Genomic DNA, 25,572 nt, shown 5'->3' on the forward strand with positions numbered 1-25,572 from the left:
ATTCGCCTGCAGTCTGAACACGGTCTAATGTGCTAGGCGTAAATAAGTGACCACATCCTCTACTGAGACACACTTCTACACACTTTAACGCATAATTCCTGTTTATTTGCTGAATTTAACACGCGGTGGGAACATAACGAACCTAATTACAGCCGGTGCAACGATATGGCATGTCTGACTTTTTCCAGTGTGTCAGACTCACCAAACAGACAGAAATTGTGCCACAAGTGCGTTTGCGCTTCTTATTTCCCTAGAATGCACAGAAATAAACATAAATAGAGCAAAAAGCAAGAACAAAATGTAGTTGATGTGATGTAGTTGTCTCCTTATCAACCCAATGGACCAGAGTCCAGCTCCAAAACTCCCTTTGTGACATTATATACGAAATAAACACCCAAATTAACTCAATAAAACACAAATATTTCTCTAATAATGGCAGGAAATTGTTAAATAATCATCACATAGCGCTGACACTTCTAATACAAGCACAGCTCACTCATTTCAATGGAAATGAAAAACGTATGAAAACAGTTTTCAACGTATTTTGGAACCAAACGCTTATTTTAATGCTTAAATTAATAATGAAGCATTTTTACCGTCTTTATCCCACTAAAGCGTAAACACTTCCTCCAGTTCCCTTCGAGCATTCCATGTGTCTCAGAGCTCTGAGTAACTTCCGGGCCTTAGGATGTACGAAACGCAGGCCTGTCGGAGGTTAAAATGATTCAGCATCGCAGCAAAAAAGCTGGAATGGAGTCGAGGCCGCACCCGAGATCTGATGATTCAGTGAATCGCTTCGCAAAGAACAGCAACTGAATCGTTCTGAGGTCAGAGCTCTGAGCTCACACCGTCCAGCTGCTGCTGCTCCCGGGCCGTTTATCATCGCTGTTGTTGTGGATTCTGTGTGGAGCTGGGACGACTGACTGATACCCCAAGAGATGACATCATCACCTCCACCCAACACGCCCTTGATTTCCCCCGGAGCCCCGTCCCGAGACAGAAACACATCTGGAACGATGGAGCCACCCGGACTGGACCCAGCCCCGCCGGTCAGGGACGTCCAAAACAATATAGATCAATATCTAAATGGTAAATGACTGAAGTGACCAAATATGACTGTTAGTTTCCAGCTGTTTAAGGGAAACTCAACCACTTTTTCAAAATTTCTGCATAATTAGATGGTCAAGATGTAAGCAGCGTCGTTCAGAGTGGTTTGGTGGGATTCGCTCTGTTCTGGAGTGACAGGAACCAGACGTCCCTCTAAAAGCTCCTCACAGAAAGTTCCTACATGAACTGGTTCTGAATTCCCTGCCTGATGACTGAGACGCTGTGTTATGAGAGTTTAGAGAACTTCAACTCCATTCATGGAGGAGGGAGACATGCAGGGCGCTGTGCGGCAAAATAGTCCCCAAAGAAAACTCATTATTCCAGATTTTCCACTATTTTCCATCATCAACATTCCATATAAGCTCAGAAGACTCGTGTAGGTTCTCTGGTGGTTCTGGATGGTAAATAAAGTGTCTATATCTGTGTTGTAGTCATGGCGACGCCTGGTTCCCATCACCACCACTGTAAAGACGTCTGAACCGTTTCACACCAAACTGCTCTGAACCTCTTTACATCTTAATGATTGACTAAATGCCGAAAATTTGAAATACTGGTGGAATTCCCCTTTCAGAAACTATATGAAGATCTTTGTGTAAAAGAAATACGCAGCCCCTTAAGATGCACTGTAATATGCTGGCTGTTATAAAAATATTTTCAGAGCGTGAAAAATAAAGCCCTGGGCAGCGTGTAATCCGTGTTATCCCACCCGGCCATCTGCACCAACAGATCCGCGGTTAGAGCGAGGAATCGCAGCCCATTCACCATTTGGCTTAGAAACATAAGATTAGAGGATTACGAGGCCTACAGACACACAGACCGGACACGTGACAACACACACACACACACACACACACACACACACACACACAGCTGTTTATTACACCGTCCTAATGATAAACACGAGAGTGTAAAACTCAGCTCACCATCATTTAGTCGGATTCTTTAGGAAACGATTCAGCGATTCAATTTGATTAAAATTCCTTATGAAACCGATGATTCAATCTGACTATGATTCTTTAGAAAATGAATCAACAGTTCAGTTTATGAATGTTTAGGAAATAATTCAATAATTTAATCATTAAGGAAGCCGATCAATGATTGAAAAAAAAAATCTATTTGATTGTGATTCTTTAAGAAACAGATGATTCCAACTTGATTATCCAAGTGTTTCGGAAATGAATCAATTTGAATAGGATTCTTTAGGAAACATTTAAATGATTCAATATGACTACTGAATCATTTAATAGATTAGAGAGAGAGAGAGAGAGAGAGTAAATACAGTGAGAGAGAGACCGAGAGAGAGGGACCGAGAGAGAGTAAATACAGTGAAAGAGAGACAGAGAGAGAGAGAGAGAGAGAGAGAAAAAATACAGTGAGAGAGAGAGAGAGAGAGAGACAGAGAGAGAGAGAGAGAGAGACCGAGACAGACAGACAGAGAGAGAGAGAGAGAGAGAGAGAGAGAGAGAGACCGAGACAGACAGAGAGAGAGAGAGAGAGAGAGAGAGAGAGAGAGAGAGAGAGAGAGAGAGAGAGAGAGAGAGAGAGGAGTCAGGGTAAGAGGGTGGAGCTGACCCCTCTCCGGTGGGCCGGTGGGGTTTTCAGGCTTTAATCACTACACAAGTGCACACACACCATAGCAACACCTCTCTGGGGTCTAACACTGATCACAGTAACTGTAAACACACACACACACACACACACACACACACACACACACACACTCACTGTGAGCAGACGGTGGTTTTCCACGCAAGGCGGTAAACGAGAAGCCCTCTGAAGGCGCGAGGGCCGAGTCGGTGACACACCTTCACATTCCCACACCTTCACTCTGCGACCATCACAGCCGGAACGAACGCCTGCAGCCCCTCATCTCTGGAGAACCGGAGCTCAGGAACACTTATCAAACCATTACGTAAACGTAGTGTCCAGTCGTTCGGCCTGGTGCGTAAACCCCAGAACCCGAGCAGCGCGACCCGCGGCTCCGGCTGGTCACAGGTGTGACGGGACGTGTGGTTCTCACAGCTCAGGGCCGACGCGCCGGCCGCGTCCTGACCGCCGCTGTTTATCTTCCCACAGACCCTTCGGCACAGCCCTGACCATTAACCCCGGCCCTGGTCGCCGTGGGGACGGGAAACCCAACGTGTCGACAGGACCACTGTTCCCATCAGGCCGTGTTTCCGGGTTTCCTCTCAGTCTTTTTTCATGCAGTCACTTCCTTTATCTCTCACTCGCTCTCTCTCCCATATTCCCGGACTCTCCCAGAGCCGGTTTACGAGGAGCCTGGACGGTTCCTAACCACTCGCCCAGAAATGTTTGGACAGGACTCGGTCACGTTACAGTGAATCAGACTGTAGGGCCTGTGATATTAACGACGGGCCGTTTAGCATGTTGGCTCTTTTCGGCCGTTGGCCAGCTGACCAGCCCGGTTCTAGTTAAGAAAATAAATGGCCAGCCCTTCAGTTTAAACAGGAACCGGGTTCTTCGGTCCAGTCCCACCTCACCACTCAGCTCTACCCCTCTGCTTTGCAGGGTTCACGTCTAGGGGTGGGGTGTCCTGACTCTAGTTGAGATAGAGGGGTGGGGCGAAGTGGTGGGGCTACGTGACCCTCCAAACAGAGAGACATGAGAAAACAGGAAAACTGGGAAGACGGAGAACAAGAGACCAAAGAAGCCCACAGATGTGGGAATTTTCTCTGTTAGAAAATTACGATAAACACAGTTTTACCTCAGTTTGATGTCGTTTCAGTCTATTCTGGTCCTTTATCTTCATAACAAGCACTTAAAAAATCACTACTTGTATGCCAACGTCTCGGTAGTTAGCTAACTCTCCCGTTCCACCTTAAATAATCCAGCAGCTCTGACGTCTGAAGCTCCAGAACGTAGCTGCTGCTCCATTTAAGGTGGAACGGGAAAATTCAAACGAGAACCTGGAGAATCTCCGACTTCAGCTTCATATCACTGAAGAATTAAGGGGGGGGGGGGTGATAATAAATAATTGCCCCCCTCTTTGAAGGCGTTTGATCCTTAAATGTAATAAGGGGAGCTGCTGAACTGGAGGGAAACCTCCAGCACTGACTGAACACGAGGACTCGACCGGAATACCAAACAGTTGGGAACTCCACTGGCAGCAGAAGCTGGAGATGGCTCTGAGACAAGAACGTCGGTGAGAACAAGAGCAATTAGTATTCTCCAGCGTTATCAACCTCGTTTCAGACGCTCAGAGAGAGGACCCCCTCGCGCCCCCTGAGAAAACGCCTGTGGAGATTTCTGGCGTGGTTTTAGGCCCGAGGAGGAAACCAGCCGGTCTCTTTTTCACAGTTTCCTGACGCTGAGGGAAGATGGAATGCAAACGATGCCACATTCTCTGTCCATTCAAGCCGTTCGGTCCTCATGTTTTCCCAGCCTGTGCGTCCCACAGGTCAACGGCATCGCATTCCAATATGTCCCAACGCCTGCACTGCAAAGACCAGCCTGAAGCAGAACCAACCATACAGCAGCCGCTCGGCTCTCAAGTCAGGGCAACACAACACCACTACCTGGCCACTTTATTAGAAACGCCCACCTTGAGCTTCCTCTCACTGGCCACTTTATTAGAAACGCCCACCTTGTGCTTCCTCTCACTGGCCACTTTATTAGAAACGCCCACCTTGTGCTTCAACTCACTGGCCACTTTATTAGAAACGCCCACCTTGTGCTTCCACTCGCTGGCCACTATATTAGAAACGCCCACCTTGTGCTTCCTCTCACTGGCCACTTTATTAGAAACACCCACCTTGTGCTTCCACTCACTGGCCACTTTATTAGAAACACCCACCTTGTGCTTCCACTCACTGGCCACTTTATTAGAAACACCCACCTTGAGCTTCCACTCACTGGCCACTTTATTAGAAACACCTCATGCTTCTACCCCCTGGCCACTGATCAAATACGCAGACAAGTGACACTGTCTGATCAGAAACTGACCACTGATGAGGCTCCAGAGGACGTCTAACACAAACTAGTCTACAGCGGAGACTAGTGGAGGGGTTTCTAATAAAGTGGCCGCTCTATTCCGTTATCACACTAACGATGCCACAAGCACAGCAACCTGTGAAGATCGATTCATAAAGGGGCAGCTGATGGATCTCAGGGGAGCTGGCCGGCGCTCCGTGTCTGCCGTCCATCCACACCGTGCAGCTCCGTTGCGTAACCAAATCCCGAGCGCGGCGCCCCCCGAGTCGGGCTAATTGGAGGGGCAGCACTAGCAGATCCAGAGAGGAGGAAATCAGAGCTGCACAGAGAGATTACTCCTCCAGTCCAGCCATTTACAAGAAAAACTAAGCTGCGCTCCGGAGGAGGCCACTGCCCGCCGGTCACCGCCCAGCCAATCACACTACCTGCCTTTCTCCAGCCGCGCAGCTGATCCGACGGGAACGCTCGGCCGCTGCTTCGGACTCCAGCAGATAAGCTGTTTTTAACTACGTCTGGGACGAAGCCAGAACTCCAGCCTTTTCCCTTTTTGTTCTCTTTTCCTCTCCCACCATCAGTCTCTCGCTCTTCTCTGTAAATACTTTCAAAGGGAACACGCGCCCTCTAACACTGCCTCCTCCTCCTCCTCCTCCTCCTCCTCCTCCTTTCTCCTTCTCTTTCAAACTCCATCAGCAACAGAACATTGAATTAGCCATAAACGTCAATCAGAGACTTCAGCTCTGCCAACAGCATGAGAGAGAGAGAGAGAGAGAGAGAGAGAGAGAGAGAGAGAGAGAGAGAGAGAGAGAAGGAAGAAAGATAAAAAGAAAGAATGAGAGAGAAAGAGAATGAGTAAGAAAGAACAAGAAAGAAAGAATGAATGTGAAAGAAAGAGAACAAGGAAGAAAGAACGAGAGAGAAAGAGAAGAAAAAAAGAATGAGCAAGAACAAGAGAGGAAGAAAGAAAGAACGAGAAGAGAAAGAAAGAAAGAACGAGAAGAGAAAGAAAGAAAGAAAGAAAGAAAGAAAGAAAGAAAGAATGAGAGAGGGGGAAGAGAGAGACAGAAGAGGCAGAAAGAAAGATGGGGGGAAAACAAGTGGCAGATGAGAGCGAGAGAGAAAACATGCGGAAGAAATAAAAAAAAAGAGAGAGAGAGAGAGAGAGAGAACAAAAACTGAGAAAGAAAGAAAGGAAAAAAGGAAGAAAAAAAGGAAGAAAAGGTGGCTTTAAAGGTGCGAATAAGACAGTAAATCTTCAAGCGTTGCATCACGCAGACTCGTCCAGCACAGCCAATCAGAACAGAGCTCATTTACATATAATCAGTCCTAAACAAACAGCCAGTTGAATAATAACCAAGCACATAAAACCACAGACATGCGTTACACAGCATAAGAGCACATTTAAACATGGTTCTTCAAGGGTTCCTTAGTAAAGGCAACAGTTCTATTTAGAACCATGACTTGCTAAATGGCTCTTCAGACTGGTGGAGAACGTGCTGTATTTGGTTCTATATAGCACCAAAAAGGATGACATCGTAACAATACCAGCAAGACTGCAACAACAGAACCCGTTGTGGTGCCACGCGGAACCATTTTCAAAAAGGTTCTATATAGAACCATATACAACACAGTCTCCATCAATCTGAAGAACCATTTCACCGTGCAAAGAACCCTTTAATCATGCTAATGGTGGTCTGGGTGTTCCGTGTTCTACACAGAACCTTTGTGTTTAATAAAAAGTCTTGTAAGGTTCTTTGCATGGTGAAATGGTTCCTCCACAATGGGAGAATGTGTTGTAGATGGTTCTGTATGGAGCCTTTTTAGAAATGGTTCAATTTCGCACCAAGAAAGGTTCTTTGATTGTTACAACGTCAAGCCTGTAACAACAGCAGAACCGTTTTTGGTGCTACATGGAACCACATGCAGGACATCCTTCAACAACCATTTCAGCATTCACGGTTCTATACAGAACCACTGTCTTTACCAAACCACCTTAAACGGTTCTTTGCATAGTGAAGTGGTTGTTCTGACGGAGAATGCGTCGTACATGGTTCTGCGTAGAACCTCTCTGAAAATGGTACAATGTGGCACCAAAAACGGTTCTCCTATAGAAGAGCTCCTATGGTCCTATACAGAACCACACACATTCTCCATCAATCTGAAGAACCATTTCACTATGCAAAGAACCATCCATGCAAATGGGTTCTACACAGACCTCATGGTGCTAAACAGAAGCAGAAACACTGCCTGTACTAAAGAACCCTTAAAGAACCTCAGTAAGTGTGTGGAGCTTTAGGCAGGAACAGAGCCGGACAGTGAGGGAACAGTACTGAGAACGTCAGTCCAGCAGCGTCTGAGGGATGGAACCGGGTGTCCGTCAGCTGTGCGCGTGACCCCGATCCTCTGTGTCGGAATGAGGGATCCCGGCGTTCCCACAGCCCTTCCGAATGGTTAAGCAATGGGCGTCTCAGCGAGCAGCTCCATTAGCAGAGCAGCCCTCTCCCTCGTCCGGCTCCCACACAGCGTCCGCCGCATTCACGCCGTAAGGCTTTAATCCTCACCAGAGCTGACGGCTCCTTATTCCCGCTTTTCCCTCCTCTTTTGGAGAAATTGAAAGCTGCCGTGTCGCACGCAGACGCCGACAGAGTGACAGTCTGCTGGATTATGTAAAATCAAACACATGCTCCCGGAAAATTACGCTAAAAACCTCAAAAAAGGAAAAATATACAGGTTTACGCTGATCTCCCTGCTGCACGACAGCGGCTCTTAATCCCAGTCCTGGGATATGAGCTCTTCCTGACTTAATCAATCAAGCTGATACCAAGGGGTGATACCACGACACTCACTCTCAATTCCTGATATTCAATATTCCCAATACTCTATTCTTAATATTCCATATTATCAATATACAATTCCCAATATTCAATCTCCAATATTCAATTTTCTATATTCAATATTCCCAATTTTGCAAGAGTTCGAGAGTCTTATCGGCTTGTGAAATTTTGCAACCAAAGTTGGACTCGTGAAAACTTCCAATGAAATTTCTCCAAAGTTGAGCTCATAAGATTATTTTGCCATCAAATTTCTGCAAAGTTGAATTCATGACACGTAAGATTTCTCGATCAAAAGTTTATTTAAAGTTGAACTTGTGAAATTTTGCAAATGTCTCCAAAAGCTGAACTTGTGAAATTTTGCAAATGTCTCCAAAGCTGAACTTGTGAAATTTTGCAAATGTCTCCAAAAGCTGAACTGGTGAAATTTTGCAAATCTCTCCAAAGCTGAACTTGTGAAATTTTGCAAATCTCTCCACAGTTGATCTCATGAGACTTTTCCAATGAAATGTTCTCCAAAGTTTCTTTCGAGCAAAATGAAATTTCTCTGCTGTGAGAAGTGAGTGATGTGAATCTCGTTACCGTCACGGTCACTAAACCTCCCTGTCAGAGAGCTAGAACGCCTGTCGGCTACGCGTAAAGAGCAGGACGGCCCAAAATCCAGGACCGGAAACCACAGCAGCCGGCAGACCGCGGAAAACGGCTCAGCTGTGACGCTGGATAGTGAGCAGCAAAGCCCACAGGAGAGACAGCAGAGAGAAAACAAGCCTCCATCCCTCCAGAGCCTCGCCGGAGACCTGGACCTCACCACATTGGAGGGACTCAGATGCCCTCCAATCCGACCGAGCTCCCCCCGATCACGGATTACTCCCACTCTACTCAACAACCTGACGAAAATCTCGGTTCACATCCACACTTAGTAGAACCACAATTACACGCATACGTGGAGAACCACTTAGTGCAGACGTTGCCACGACAACAGGGCGGCATCACGCGGGTCCAGTCAGAGCAAGACGAGCAGCACTCTTGAAAAGATGGTTCTTCGAGCGTTCTTTAGTGAAGACGGCGCTTTTACATAGAACCATGAACGAAGAGCCGTTTACGTGCTTACACGGTTCTTTGCATTTACATATAATGGGCCTTAAAGAACCTACCTGTTTAATAATAATGGACAAAAAGTCCAATGAACGATGACGGCTTCTGGTACATAGAACCTCACAACACAGCACAACACAGGGCAGCCAATCAGAACAGAGCTCATTTACATATAATCAGTCTTAAAGAAACAGCCTGTGTGATATTGCTGAAATGGTTCTCTGCATGGCGAAGTGGTTCTCTGCTTGGCGAAGTGGTTCTCTGCTTGGCGAAGTGGTTCTCTGCATGGCGAAGTGGTATGGTTACGTATGAAACCCTTTGAAAATTGGTTTCGTACAGAACTAAAGGGTTCTGCTATGAGTGCAATGCCAAGCTTCTTGCAATAGAAGGACACTTTTGGGTGCTACATAGAACCATGTTCAAAAGGGTTTTATATAGAACCATATACAACACAGTCTCCATCAATCTGAAGAACCATTTCACCGTGTAAAGAACCCTTTAAGCATGCAAACCCAATTAAACTGCTCTACAGTGACGTCAGACTCGTCCTCCGCGTGTCCTCATCAACGAAGGCCGAGAGGAGGACGTCGGTTCCGAGGCGCGTAAGCTGGACGTCCGTCCCACCGCCGTCTTTCAAAGATCGGACCAGGTTCTGCTCCCGCCATGCCGAACACATGAACTTCCTTTACGACACAAACAATGCGCAGAACCTGCTGAAGCGTTCCGCCCGAGGACGTAATCAGATACAGGCCTATTGTTCCTCTATTGAGGGGATTATTTACAGCCCATCGGTCAAACACAAGGCCTGTGGGCCACGTCAGGCCTCTGGCTCAATCCCATCCCATCATTCTCAGCACTGCAGTAACACTAGTGCGTTGCGCTGGTCTGAGTGGATCAGACGCAGCAGTGCTGCTGGAGTTTTTAAACACCTCAGTGTCGCTCCTGGACTGAGAACCAAAAGTATCCAGCCAGCAGCGTCCTGTGGGCAGCGTCCTGTGGGCAGCGTCCTGTGACCACTGGTCAAGTGATATAGAATAAAAAGTAGCATATGGGCCCTTTAATGTTCTCGCATTAAACCCAGCTCTAATGGAGCTGTAAGCTTTAAAGCTGAGTAAGTGCAGCCAGCACGGCCCCCCGAGGTCAAGACCTGGCCACCGGCCCGATGACACCCAAACACACGGATCATCTGGGCGTGCAAATAAACATCCACACAGCATTCTTCACCGCTGACATCAGCGAGCATGACCTCACACGGCTGCAGAGAAGCGCACACAGGCGATACAAATCACCGGGCGCAAACAGGCGGTCAGCAGGTGGGGCTGCCGAGGGTCCGCCGCGCTCGGATGGGATAAAGTCCGCGGCAGCAGGTTTTTACGAGCCCATTCACTTCTAGATCAACTGCACGGATCATAAACAACAACGCCGCAGTTCAGTGCAGTGACCGCACAGTAACAAGCCGACGGTGGGCGTCAGTCCACTGCGCCATCACGTCGACAGATCACAAACAAACACCAAGACGGTTTAATAGAAACTTCTATAAAGAAAACGCCGTGACGACGGTTTAACTTTTGTTTAGATCTGGATCTACAGTTTCACATCGTAACGTATCGCGGTCACGCGGTCAGCGAAACTCTCTTCAACCATCGCGGTCACGTGGTCAGCGAAACTCTCTTCAACCATCGCGGTCACGCCTTTCTGTCATATTGTCCACCTTAACGCATCACACAGGACCAAAGAGATCCGCAGAACCGCAGAACCACCGAATCCTTCCATGTGTACACACACGCACACAGATACACACACACACACACACACACACACACACACACAGATACACACTCGCACACAGATACACACACACTCGCACACAGATACACACTCGCACACAGATACACACTCGCACACAGATACACACACGCACACAGATACACACACGCACACAGATACACACACGCACTCGCACACAGATACACACACGCACTCGCACACAGATACACTCGCACACAGATACACACACGCACTCGCACACAGATACACACGCACACAGATACACACGCACACAGATACACACGCACACAGATACACACACACACACACACACACACACACACACACACACAGATACACACTCGCACACAGATACACACTCGCACACAGATACACACACTCGCACACAGATACACACACTCGCACACAGATACACACTCGCACACAGATACACACTCGCACACAGATACACACTCGCACACAGATACACACACGCACACAGATACACACACGCACACAGATACACACACGCACTCGCACACAGATACACACACGCACTCGCACACAGATACACACACGCACACACACAGATACACACGCACACACACAGATACACACGCACACAGATACACACGCACACGCACACAGATACACACGCACACAGATACACACGCACACAGATACACACGCACACAGATACACACGCACACAGATACACACGCACACAGATACACAGATACACACACACACGCACACAGATACACACACACACGCACACAGATACACACGCACACAGATACACACGCACACAGATACACACGCACACAGATACACACGCACACACGCACACAGATACACACACACTCGTGCACAGATACACACTCGCACAGATACACACACACACACCCTATCCCACTGCGATGCTCCCCCCCCCCCACCGGGGTGTGTTTGTATCTGCTAATGGGGAACGGCTTTTAGCATAAAAAAAACAGAGCAGAGAGAGAGAGAGAGAGAGAGAGAGAGAGAGAGAGAGAGAGAGAGAGAGAGAGAGAGAGAGAGAGAGAGAGAGAGAGAGAGAGAGAGAGAACCCTCACACATAAGACACACCGTCACTGGCTGACTGGCCGGCTGACTGGCCGGCTGACTGGCCGGCTGACTGGCCGGCTGACTGGGTGGCCCTGCGGTGCTGATATCTCAGAAAGCTCAGACACTAATGACCCACTCCATAAACAGATGCAAAGCGTTTGTGAAAATCAAGCCGGTCGATTGTTTTTCCCTCATCTGTCAACACACAGGCTCACCAGCGTCTCATTAAAGGGTCAATGCTGCTATATTTCCATCTTAAAGGCACAGTAAGTGCATAATAAGCCGAGCACAGGGACGAAAACACAACGGAGAAAATGTGAAATATCTCAGCAAACATGGAACAAGAGTCTGACGCATTACGTGAGCGCCGCTCGCTTCAAAGCGTTACAGCTGAGTTCCCTGTTTTTGTGATGTCACAAAGCAACAACTCATTTACAGAGACACAACTGCTCACTCTACAGCACCTTAGCCCCGGCCATTCAGTTATAATGCCTTAGTGCGCTCCAGCGTCCGCCCGCCACATGTGCCGCTTTTGCCAAAACCTCCAACGCAGCCAATCAGAACAGAGCTCATTTACATATACGAGCCACATAGGCAGAGCAACAGAAAAGTCTGTGTAACTCTAAAGGATAAAGAGAGGATGGAAAACCTGTGACGCAGAAAATAATTTATGACTGTTTTTTGTCTGTAAACCAATACGAAACACAGGGCTAAAGGACCCCTGAAGAACAGGGGAAAAGGGGGCTAACGAGGTATCAGAGAGACAGACAGACGATGTCTATGGTCAGTGGATAAATAAACAATCATATAAACAAACAACCGGACGTAAACATCTAATCAGGCCAGCAGGTGATGCAGCAAGATAGACACCAGCGTGGCGATAACGCGGCCGAGCGCTGGTGGGGTTGGCCTAAATCTGGACCCTGATGTGATTCGCAGTGTCATCTTCTGCAGAGGAACGCCGAAGGAGCTCATCTGAAAGCGCTGGACTCATATAACCCAGTCTGGCTGACCAGCAGACATCTGATGAATGAATGAACGAATGAATGAATGAATGAATGAATGAATGACCGAATGAGTGAACACAGCCAGGCCACTCCTGTTGACTCTGCTCAACAGATCATCCAGCTTGGTCCCACTTTAGCCTCATGAAGGACAATTCAAACCACTTCTAACATCAGGTCTGAACAACATGGTTAAAATCAGCTGAACGGCTGAGCCGCTTTTGCTGTAAACGCAACCCAAGCTGCTCATCTCAAGGGGAGCTCCACCGATATTTTGAATTTCACGCCTAAATAAGTGGTTAAGATGTAAACGCTCTGCTCTAGACAAACTTACAGTCAGAGCTGCTCACAGTGGCGGTGATGGGAACCAGACGTCCAGCCCTAAAAGCTCCCTCACAGAGCAATTAACCGAAACGAATCCACTGCCTGACGACTGAGACGTCCGTTTTACGGTAGTTTTATTTAAGGTCCGTTCTTGGTGGAGGGATACATGTAGGGCACTGTGAGGGAAAAATAGTCCCCACAGAAAACACTCGTTTTCAGATCTGCAGCTATTTTAATGCTATTTTTGTGACAAGGCTCTGGCCTCAAACCTATTTTCGAACCTGCGCTTGGCGGAGAGGGATACATGACGGCAAAATAGTCCCCTATGAAAACTGAATTGTTCAGATTTTCCACTATTTTTCCATCCATCAAACCTTTTACATTTACATTTATGGCATTTGGCTGACGCTCTTATCCAGAGCGACTTACAATTTGATCGTTTTACACAGGAAGGTGGTGTTGGGAGTCTTGCCCAAGGACTCTTATTGGTGTAGTGTAGGGAGCTTACCCAGGCGGGGCATAGAACCCCAGTCTACAGAGTAGAAGACAGAGGTGTTACCCACTACACCAACCAACCATAAACCTCAGAAGATGCCTGCAGGCACACTGTTGATTCTGGATAGTAAACAAAAACACCTACATCTGTGCTGTAGTCATGGCGACGCCTGGTTCCCATCACCACCACTGTAAAGACATCTGAACCAATTCACACCAAACCCTCCCTGTTTACAAACACTGAATTATGAGCAATTTTGAAAAACAGGTGGTATTCCCCTTTGGCTTACTGAGCCACACTAAGCTCTATTAGCCCAGATTAGGCATTAAAACCATAATAAATACATGACAGAAGTGGCTCAGGTTACATTGCTGGACTGATATGACATTTATCACCATTATGCTGTGTTTATTACACACAATATTGCCTGAGGTTTCACCTTCATCCGCTCCAACATACGGATAGCACTTCTGTTTATGACCCTTTCAACCAAAAACCATCACTACCTGCAAATAAAACACCCCAAAACCGCTGTGGAAATCGGTTTTCTGCTGTATCACGCAGACAAATCACGTCCACGCGTCAAACATGACCATTCAGAAAATCTGAGCCACTCATGTGCGATAATTCATGAGAAAAAATCTCTGACCGCCAGGTCGTTTTTTCGAATTTTTCCGTTCCACCTTAAATGGTGCAGCAGTTCCATTCTGGCGCCACAGCAACAGAACGCAGCTACTGCACCATTTAAGGTGGAACGGGGAAATCCGAAAAACAAGCAGGCGAATAAGAAGCCGATTTCAGCCGAGCACCACCGCTCCCTACCTGCTGCTTTTTTGCCGGAGGATTCAGTGAAAGCGTCGCTTGAAGAAATCCCGAAACGTTCCCAAATTTGAAAATTCCCAGCTCCAGAAATGTTTCTGGGAGAGAAGCCAACGTAGTGATACGCAAACACTCACACACTTCCACACGCCTAATAGCTCCGCCTGGGACAAAAGCCCGCCCCCGCGCTCTGATTGGCTGGCGCGCCTGCTCAGGCTGACGATTCCAAATCTGATTGGCCAGTTCTGCTGCCAGTTGCGTCTAGCTCCTATTCCATTGGTGGCCTCCAAAAAGCTGAAGCTGTTAAATAGTGAAACGTGGACGGTGATTGGAAGTGAAACAGCGCCCACTAGTGGGTCAACCCACAACCACTGCTCTTTTTTGGAGTCGATTAATAATAAAAACCTTGGAAAGGAATGTATCTTAAAATTGTTAAGATAAATAATAATAATAATAATCATTGCAATTTTTTTAACCCAAACTAGAAAGAGACACACGTTCTATGCATTAAAGGGGAAGCCCACCAACTTTTCAAAATTTCAGCATGAATCATAGTGGTGGTGATAGGAACCAAACGTCCACCTCTAAATGCTCCCTGACAGAAAACTGTTTTTTTTAGTAGATTTTGAGAAGATTTTGGCCTAAATTTCATCCTTTAAAGTCCATTCATGGTGTTGGGTGTTCTAAAGCAAAATAAAAGAAAGAAAACTGTTTTCTGAAGATTTCCCACTTTTTTAGCACTATTGATATTCCATATAAACAAATTAAGACACATATGCCATACCTTAAAGAGGAAGATCAGCCAAATTTGTAAAGATTTTAGCATAATTAAGTCATAAAAGTCATTCAGAGCCGTTGTCAGTGGTGGTGATAGGAACCAGTCGTCCACTTCTAAAAGCTTCCTGAAGGAAATTATTATAAGAAATTGATATGAACATACGGCCTGATGTCTTAGACGTTGATTTACAGTCATTTTGAGTAAAGTTTGCACGTCCTTTAAAGCCCACGCATGGTGGAGGGGTACATGTAGTGTGTTATAAAGCAAAATAGCCCCCAAAGAAAACTGTTTTCTGAAGATTTGCCACTATTTTAATTGTATTAATAATCCGTATAAACCCAGAAGACTTGTGTAGGTTCTCTGGTGGTTCTGGATGGTAAATAAAGTGCCTGTATCTGTGTTGTAGTCATGGCGACGCCTGGTTCCCATCACCACCACTGTAAAGACGTCTGAACCATCTTACACCAAACCCTCTGAATCTCTCTGTTTACACCTCAAATGCAGAATTATGCAGAAATTTTGAAAAACTGGTGGAATTCCCCTTTAAAGAGGAGTCAATAATCCTTTCTTTAGTCCCACGCTGTCCTGATTTATAACAAGCTTGATGACATTTGTCAGAATGGACATTTTTACCTTAAATGAACACTATTAAACCCTGGAGGGCGCTTTTGTTTACACAGTAAATGACACGTTACCATTAAAATTATTTATTTTTTAACATATAATTATTATATGTTTTATTAATCAATAATATTATTGGCCACGGCAAGCCAAAACACCGGTCACTTCAGTCTGCTTTGATCAAATAGTATTAATAGTAAGTAAATGATAATTAATAATAGTAGTTTTTCTTACTGTAAAACAAATGGACACATTTAAATTAATTCAGGGGCTTGTCCGTCTCATATGCACGCAGGTTTGGCCTTACTATAACTCCAGTACCCACCCATCTGTTAAAGTGACCACCTGAGTGGACTGAGCTAACCCCCGCCCCCCCTCACACACATACTCCACACACACACAACTCTTTTGATGCTCTACTTGCACTATCTAGAACATTGCAGCTACACTGTGTTTTCACTGCTTTACTCTGGTTTTACGACCTCATGTCCAGAATGAGTGCTGCACTGTCCAGTCTGTTTACCAGTGGGGGGCTGAAGTACACAAACCATGTACTGGAGTTAAAGTGGAGACCCCCAAGGTAAAATATTCCTCCAGTAAAAGTAGAAGTTCCTCCCTTTAGACCTCCACTTGAGTAAAAGTACTAAAGTATTTCCCTTCAAATGTACTTAAGTATAAAGTAAAAGTACTAAAAGAGTAATTCTGGCTCTGATGTCCTGTTATCATTTTTATAACCAGACTGGCTTCATGAACTCATTTCAGGTGAAAGTCCTCCAGCGTCTCTCTTGGTAAACCAGTCTTTTAATAGAACGTCATTAATTAGTGACGCTGACGTCTATTAAAATGATCAGAAGCACAAAACACTGAAGGTAAACAGTTTCCATCAGGGAGAACCGAGTGGCTCTGAAATCACTTTTTACACACAAGCAAAGTTTCAGTTCCAGATTTATTTACAACTTAGTTCCAAGTTTAAGTTGAATAAAAACTGGCTTTAAACTCAGGATCACAGATGAGCTCCTTTACTATGTTGATCTGTAGGCGTCTGTTCATAAACATAAACCAGCCCAAACTCATTTACTATAAAATGAAACGGTGTTTGTAGAAATTCAGAAAAAAGCCGCGTCAGTCTCGACTGCATATGTGGACATATTTCTATATTGAGCTCTATTTACACAAAGTTAGGTTAGTTCATCATTTATGTTGAACAGACTCTCCCAAAGTTTTACGCTGCTGCGCTGACGTTGAACCGCGTGCTGCACTGGGTCGGTATGACCAACAGGTCAAAACCAGCTCTAAACAAAGTGACCGCTGGGCCCTGATTGGTGCTCTGGCTTTGCACTTCTTTCCATCTGTCCATCACAGCCCCTCGTTTGAGGCCTTTATCCTTTATCATCTCACCTTACGCTTAGACACGAAAGTGTCCGCCCTCCAGAACATTCTGCAGAGTCACCCAGACAGACCAAACTGAGTGGTGGTGATAGGAACCGAGCGTTCCTGCCGCCACCCTTGTTCGACTGAGTCAGTCAGACTGGAGTTAGGAGGAGTAAACAGCGTCTGCAGGTGGAGCAGATACAAATGAAGAGCTTCTATTTGGACAGAAGCTGCTCATTAAAACGGACCAAACACCGTCAGCCAATAGGAGCACAGCAAAGTATCAATACATCAATTTCAGAATGTTGGAATTGATAATAATCTATGATGAGAATATTCTGGCTTATTTGTCAGCCGACAACAAAATTCTTATGATGTTTTGTTTATGTTTCATAATGAAGAGAAAAGTAACTACTGTAAAATACTCAGTAATTACAATAAATGATTCAATATCTACTATGAATTACTCAGTAATTACAATAAATGATTCAATATCTACTATGAATTACTCAGTTATTACTATAAATGATTCAATATCCGCTATGAATTACTCAGTTATTACTATAAATGATTCAATAGCTACTATGAATTACTCAGTTATTACTATAAATGATTCAATATCTACTATGAATTACTCAGTAATTACAATAAATGATTCAATATCTACTATGAATTACTCAGTAATTACAATAAATGATTCAATATCTATTATGAATTACTCGGTTATTACTATAAATGATTCAATATCTGCTATAAATTACTCAGTTATTACTATAAATGATTCAATATCTACTATGAATTACTCAGTTATTACTATAAATGATTCAATATCCGCTATGAATTACTCAGTTATTACTATAAATGATTCAATAGCTACTATGAATTACTCAGTTATTACTATAAATGATTCAATATCTACTATGAATTACTCAGTTATTACTATAAATGATTCAATATCTATTATGAATTACTCGGTTATTACTATAAATGATTCAATATCTACTATGAATTACTCAGTTATTACTATAAATGATTCAATATCCACTATGAATTACTCAGTTATTACTATAAATGATTCAATATCCGCTATGAATTACTCAGTAATTACTATAAATTATTCAGTATCTACTATAAATGATATACTTATTTATAAATGATGAATTATGCATACTAAGCAGTGAGTGTGTAAGCTGTGTAGTTGTGAGAGTGAGCTGCTGAAGTGTGGACCCCCCGGGTTAAAGGGGTTAAAGCCACAGTGCTGGGTGGAGTGCTGAGCTGTGGTGAGTTCTGTATGTTACTGTACGCTCATGTGTGATTCGGCGCAGCTCTCAACTCACCAGGAGACACGCCAGCGTCCGGTGGAAGACGAAGCCAAAAGGGGTCGTAGTCCACATGGTCCACATGGTCCACATGGGTCACACGGTCCAGTCCAAAATACGGGGTTACAAGCAGAGAGAAACACATGCAAACAGGTGAGGCCAGGTAGAAATTCGCCCCAATAGACTAATAAAGCAGCGTTTTACATCAACTTGGCGGTCCTGGGGTTCTGATCCGGCCCGTTAAGGAGCCCCACCTGACGGGATTTCAGGCCGGTTATTAAACAGACGTTAGCACATCTGTTTCAAGAGCAAGTAAACCAGAAAAAAGACACCAGAAAGCAGGCCTACCTCACCTCAGTGACCACAGATGACCTCCAATCAGCCGCGCCGCTGAGGGAGATTCCGAAGAGCGGGATGCAAACTGATTAGCGATATCTGTTTATGATCTACAGTTTGGGCTAAAATTCCGTCCCTCGGCCTCTGCTGCGCGCCGCATCGCCGCACGACTGTCCAGATTTGGGAAAAAAGGATTAGGGCCGAAACGACTTATCCAGATCCACCATCTGGCCCCCGAAACCAAACCAACCGGGAGAGGGAGGGACGCTGAGAGGAGCTGCTCGGCCTGCTATCTTACACAACATCACCTGGTTCAGCGGTGCTGCGGCTGCGGGATGCAGCTAAACAGGGCTAATTCTTTAGGGTTATAAATAGCGGTTCTGGACACTGGCCGAGGTGAAAGGCCAAGGAGGATTAACCTCTTAAAGCCGAAAGTCCTGCGTGTAGGTACACTCTTTAATTCCTTAAAATAAAAATTTCACAGTAGCAGTTGAACAATTCCCTGTAGCTTCCGAAGTCTTAGGTCAACAACTGAGTAACGAGGCCAGGGATAAAGAAGGACGCGTTCTCTTTAAGGTTCCTGATGCTAAAGCAGAACCTGGGCCGAAAACAAGAACCTGGTCCAAAACCCATGAACTCAGAGATCTTGGGCTGTTTTACTGGAAAGATCAACCTTCCAACTCCTCTCACTGGCCATTTTATTAGAAACACCCGCCTTCTACTTCCACTCGCTGGCCACTTTATTGGAAACGCCTACCTTCCGATTCCTCTCACTGGCCACTTTATTGGAAACGCCTGCCTTCTACCTCCTCTCACTGGCCGCTTTACTGGAAACGGCCAACCTTTTACCTCTACTCACTGGCCACTTTATTGGAAACATGTCCCTTCTACTTCCTCTCACTGGCCTTTTTAATAGAAACACCTGCCTTCTACTTCCTCTCACTGGCCACTTTATTAGAAACACCCACCTTGAGCTTCCACTCACTGGCCACTTTATTAGAAACACCCACCTTGTGCTTCCACTCACTGGCCACTTTATTAGAAACACCCACCTTGTGCTTCCACTCACTGGCCACTTTATTAGAAACACCCACCTTGTGCTTCCACTCAATGGCCACTTTATTAGAAACACCCACCTTGTGCTTCCTCTGACTAGCCACTTTATTAGAAACATGTTCCTTCTACTTCTAGTCACTGGCCGCTTTATTAGAAACACCTACTTTCTACTTCCACTCACCGGCCGCTTTATTGGAAACATCTACCCCTGGTTCCTATCACCACCACTGCAAAGAAATCTGAGTGTGTGAGCTTCTCTTGAACAGATCATTTCACATCAAATCACTCGGAAAGACTTTGTTTACATTTCAACCCCTGAATTATGCAGGGATTTTTTACAAATTGGTGGATTTGCCCTTCAAGATGTGGCAGTTTGTCAGTTTTAAAGAAGGTGTTTAGCGAGAACATTCCCTGCAGAGGCCAGACGCCTGTTTATTGTCTGGAACCAGTTTGGGAGGATCTTAGGGATCATCTAGCATGTTTCTCAGGAACTGTGTTAATAGGCAGTAGGTATGATTCCTGCACATTAAACAGGCACTCGGTTAAACCTGATCCTGATCACGCTGGTCTTTTTGTTGCTGTTGAAACGCTGAGATAACTGCAGCCTGCAGATCTTATCAGCTTCCCATGTTTGTCGTGACTCACGTTACAACGGTGTCGTTCTTTAAATATTTGCTAAAAGCACAGAGAACAGACAGAAACACAACCCAGCAACCACAACCATGTAATTACTGAGCACTAATGCGCTTCTGCTGTATTTCCTCTGGATTATATCAAGCAGGGCCTTTCAGCACAGCACCGCCTGTCACTGGACACCAAACCTGCTCACACACACACTTAAAGCGGACAAAGGTGTTCAAGACTCCTCAACATGCCAACAACGCCAACAGCTGGCAGCCTTAAAGCAACTCAAGGCCTCAATTTTCTCTGTTATTTTGTTCATTTTTAATCTTACTAGCATAACACGCTCTTAAAAGCGGCCACTTTATTAGAAACCCCTCCCTTCTACTTCCACTCACTGGACACTTTATTGGAAACGCCCACCTTCTACTTCCACTCACTGGCCACTTTATTGGAAACGTGCTCCTTCTACTTCTAGTCACTGGACACTTTATTGGAAATGACCATCTTCTACTTTCACTCACTGGCCACTTTATTAGAAACACTAACCTACCTCCTCTCACTGGCCACTTTATTAGAAACACTAAACATCTACCTCCTCTCACTGGCCACTTTATTAGAAACACTAAACATCTACCTCCTCTCACTGGCCACTTTATTAGAAACACTAAACATCTACCTCCTCTCACTGGCCACTTTATTAGAAACACTAAACATCTACCTCCTCTCACTGGCCACTTTATTAGAAACACTAACCTTCTACCTCCTCTCACTGGCCACTTTATTAGAAACACTAAACATCTACCTCCTCTCACTGGCCACTTTATTAGAAACACTAAACATCTACCTCCTCTCACTGGCCACTTTATTAGAAACACTAACCTACCTCCTCTCACTGGCCACTTTATTAGAAACACTAAACATCTACCTCCTCTCACTGGCCACTTTATTAGAAACACTAAACATCTACCTCCTCTCACTGGCCACTTTATTAGAAACACTAAACATCTACCTCCTCTCACTGGCCACTTTATTAGAAACACTAACCTACCTCCTCTCACTGGCCACTTTATTAGAAACACTAAACATCTACCTCCTCTCACTGGCCACTTTATTAGAAACACTAACCTTCTACCTCCTCTCACTGGCCACTTTATTAGAAACACTAACCTTCTACCTCCTCTCACTGGCCACTTTATTGGAAACACCTACCCCTGGTTCTTATCACCACCACTGTAAAGATACACTACTTGGTTTCCAATAAAGTGGTTCTTATATAAAGACAAAAGTTCTTTAGAACCATGAACACTCAAAGAACCATTAGCCTGATTAAATGATTCTTTACATGATGAAATGGTTCTTCAGATTCGTGGAGAATGTGTTGTACATGGTTTTATACACTTTTTGCAAAAGGGTTCCATATAGCAGCTAAAAGGGTTCTGCTTTGTTATAAGCTTGTTATCATAATATGAGAAGAACCCTTTCAAAAAGGTTCTATGAGTGTTCATGGTTCTATATAGAACCATTGTCTTTACTAAAGAACACTTAAAGAAGCATAATTTTTAATGGTGTAAATGGTTCTACACAGAACATTTTTGAAAAGGGTTCTATAAAGCACTCAAAAGGGAACCTTCTATTGTTACTATGTCATGCTGGTAACAGTAGAAGAAACCTCTTCAAAAAGGTTCTGTATAGAACCATCTGCAGTGTATTCTCCATCAATCTGAAGAACCCTTTCTTGATGCAAAGAACCCTTTAATCATGCACATGGTTCCTTCAGTGTTCATGGTTCGATATAGAAATATTTTCTTTACTAAAGAACTCTTGAAGAACCATCATTTTAATAGTGTAAATAGATTTGCACAGAGCCTTTTTAAAAGGGTTCTATAAAGCACCAAAAAGGAACCTTCTATTGTTACTATGTCATGCTTGTAAGAGAAGAACCTTCTTCAAAAAGGTTCTATATAGAACTATCTATAGCACAATCTCCATCAATCTGAAGAACCCTTTCCTGATGCAAAGAACCACTTAATCATGCAGATGGTTCTGGGAGTGTTCAAGGTTCTACATAGAACCATTTTATCTACTAAAGAACCCTTCAACAACGATATTTTAAGAGTGTACAACTTTTTTAAAAAAATGGTTCCGTATAGCACCAAAAACCGCCGCAAGCTAGACCTCATAAACAACAGAAGAACCCTTTTTGGTGCAACAAAGAACCATATACAACGTATTCCTTGTAATCTGAAGAACCACTTCACCATGCAAAGAACCACAGAGTGTTCATGGCTCTATATATCCCTGTCTTTACTAATGAACCATCTTTAAGAGTGTAGACGAAAGCACTGGGTTCTAGATAGCTTGTTAGCTACTCACTGACCCGTCTTTGGTCATCCAGTGAGAGAAACCGCAGAGTCGAGTCTATTAGAGATACTGAACCCGTTCCCATGGTCTGAGGCCAGTGTGTGACAGCCTAGCCATGCAGTTAGCATCATGCTAATTGGTGGGCTATAAGGTTCCATTACGTTTGAGCTACATTAGCCTCGTAGCTGCTAAAGAACCAAACTCCAGGCACCAAACACACCTGGGCGGACTGATTACATTTGGCCTAAAGTGGGAAACTGCACATTCATTTGCTTCCGCCAAAGTTCCACTTGAAGCCGGCCTGTGTTGCTCTTACCTGTGAGTAGTGTGAGCTCCTGCACCTGTTCTCCGCCTCACCTGTTCACCCAGACCGGACTCTCCTCGTCCACCTGCAACCCAATCAGCAGGTGTAGCGTTACACACCACAAAAGCAGGCGTGAAGGGAAAGAGCGGCCGAGGATAAACGAGCCTGACTCGGTAAACAATACCAGCCTCGTTCACACAGCGGCCTCGGAGGCAGACTCAGCGGCCTCCTCCCAACACGGCCTCGGAGGCAGACTCGAACCTGAGACTGTGTGACTGCGTGTCCCTAAAATTCTGACCCCCTCCTGGTTTCTACGCTCACTGTCCACTTTATCAGCTCCACTTACTGTGTAGCTGCACTCTGTAGTTAGTAGGACCCTCACAAAGCAGGTACTGTTTGGGTGGTGGAGTGTTTTGAGTTTTCTCCTAAGAACCACCACAAGAGCAGGTAGACACCAAAACTGCCCTCATCAGATAAACAGCCCTGAAAGCTTTGATCTCTGAGAGAGAGGAGAAGATCAAGCTGCTTCAGATCTGAAAACATCCACAGGTGTTTCTGTCCATCCTTCCACTGTGAGAAGACCAGTCAGCGCTGTGGGTCTGAAAGGACGTGTAGCTGATCAAGAAGAACCTCACTGAGAAAAGGAGACGGACACATCAAAGAAAGAAGCTGAATGGACTGACCGCCCCAGAGTCCAGACCTCAGCACCGCTGAACAGGTTTGATTAGTTCAGAAAATGAACCAGCTTCTCAGACTGAGCTCTGGAGGCGTGTCTGCAGGTTCTTTGAGGAGCTGGAAGTGAGGCTCCTGAGAAGAACGGAAGCTGGAATGAAGGTGAAGAGGGACTCGCTGACCCTCAAACAGCTGATGTTAGATTTAGCTGCTGAGGCTTCTGGGTAAGTTTCAGTTCAGTATATATTTTCTGCTCATCATTATTAGTTTAGTGATTTTCTTTGTCAAACTCTTTCGGTCCCGTAGGTGGTTTGATTGCTGTCATCACAAAAAGGGAACGCAATGTGCGGCCTTTGGCTTTTTTCCCAACGCAGCACTGTCAGTGATGTTTACATGTGTGATGTAGTTTTCCTATAAGTAAATAACAGGTTTTGTTGTTTATTTATTTCATTGACCGACAGGGCTTCATTAATATTCCGCTCCGCATCTCTATCAGAGTCAGGGAAGGTCAGTTACTCCCACACAGGAGCTCTGAGGTCTAATGTGTTGTCTTTTGGTCTTTTGTGTTGCAGTATATAAAACTGAAAGCCATCCTGGTATCAAAATAAACGTGTTTACTATGTTAGTTAACATTCCTCATTGTCACATTGTATCATATCATATCATATCATATCATATCATATCATATCATATCATATCATATCGCATCATATTGTATCGTATCATATCATATCGTATCATATCATATCGTATCGTATCGTATCGTATCGTATCGTATCGTATCGTATCATATCATATCATATCATATCGCATCATATTGTATCGTATCATATCATATCGTATCATATCATATCATATCGTATCGTATCGTATCGTATCGTATCGTATCGTATCGTATCATATCATATCATATCATATCGCATCATATTGTATCGTATCATATCATATCGTATCATATCATATCATATCGTATCGTATCGTATCGTATCGTATCGTATCGTATCATATCGTATCGTATCGTATCGTATCGTATCATATCATATCATATCATATCATATCGCATCATATTGTATCGTATCATATCATATCGTATCATATCATATCATATCGTATCGTATCGTATCGTATCGTATCGTATCGTATCGTATCGTATCATATCATATCATATCATATCGCATCATATTGTATCGTATCATATCATATCGTATCATATCATATCATATCGTATCGTATCGTATCGTATCGTATCGTATCATATCATATCGTATCGTATCGTATCGTATCGTATCGTATCATATCATATATCATATCATATCGTATTGCCCCGTCTGTAAAATGTGTTCTGATTATTGATTATCATTGGTTATTTCAACCAATAATATATTTCACTACACACCATAATAATAATAATAATAATAATAGTAATAATGGTGAATTATCAACAGCAAATAACAAGAAATAACATAATCAACAACAACAATAATATGTCAACAGCAAACAACAGCAAAAAAAGAAACAATGACAAAACGACAGAAACAAAAATTATAATAATAAAAAACTATTGACAGCTACAAACTAAAACAAAACAATGAAATAATAATAATAATATTAATAATAATGTTAATAATAATAATTATTATTTTTATTATTACT

At 44.3% G+C, this 25,572-nt stretch overlaps 1 protein-coding gene across 27 annotated transcripts in view; it reads right to left on the reverse strand.

The window, feature by feature from the left end:
• Positions 1–25,572, reverse strand: part of epb41l2 (erythrocyte membrane protein band 4.1 like 2) — a 136,947-nt gene that overhangs the window by 104,749 nt on the left and 6,626 nt on the right. For 24 of the 27 annotated variants that reach the window (XR_005130179.1, XM_037537608.1, XM_037537607.1 and 21 more), the window contains exon 1: positions 14,481–14,631. The exons of 1 other annotated variant lie outside the window; for it this stretch is intronic. The gene's annotated coding sequence lies outside the window, so the exon portion shown is untranslated. Of the gene's footprint in view, positions 1–5,487; positions 5,614–14,480; positions 14,632–23,259; positions 23,333–25,572 lie in introns of those variants that run through there. 2 more of the 27 variants (XM_037537589.1, XM_037537591.1) reach the window with 2 other exon arrangements.

The sequence above is a fragment of the Pygocentrus nattereri genome, chromosome 4 (genome assembly GCF_015220715.1).
Source record: "Pygocentrus nattereri isolate fPygNat1 chromosome 4, fPygNat1.pri, whole genome shotgun sequence".
NCBI classification, from domain to species: Eukaryota; Metazoa; Chordata; class Actinopteri; order Characiformes; family Serrasalmidae; genus Pygocentrus; species Pygocentrus nattereri.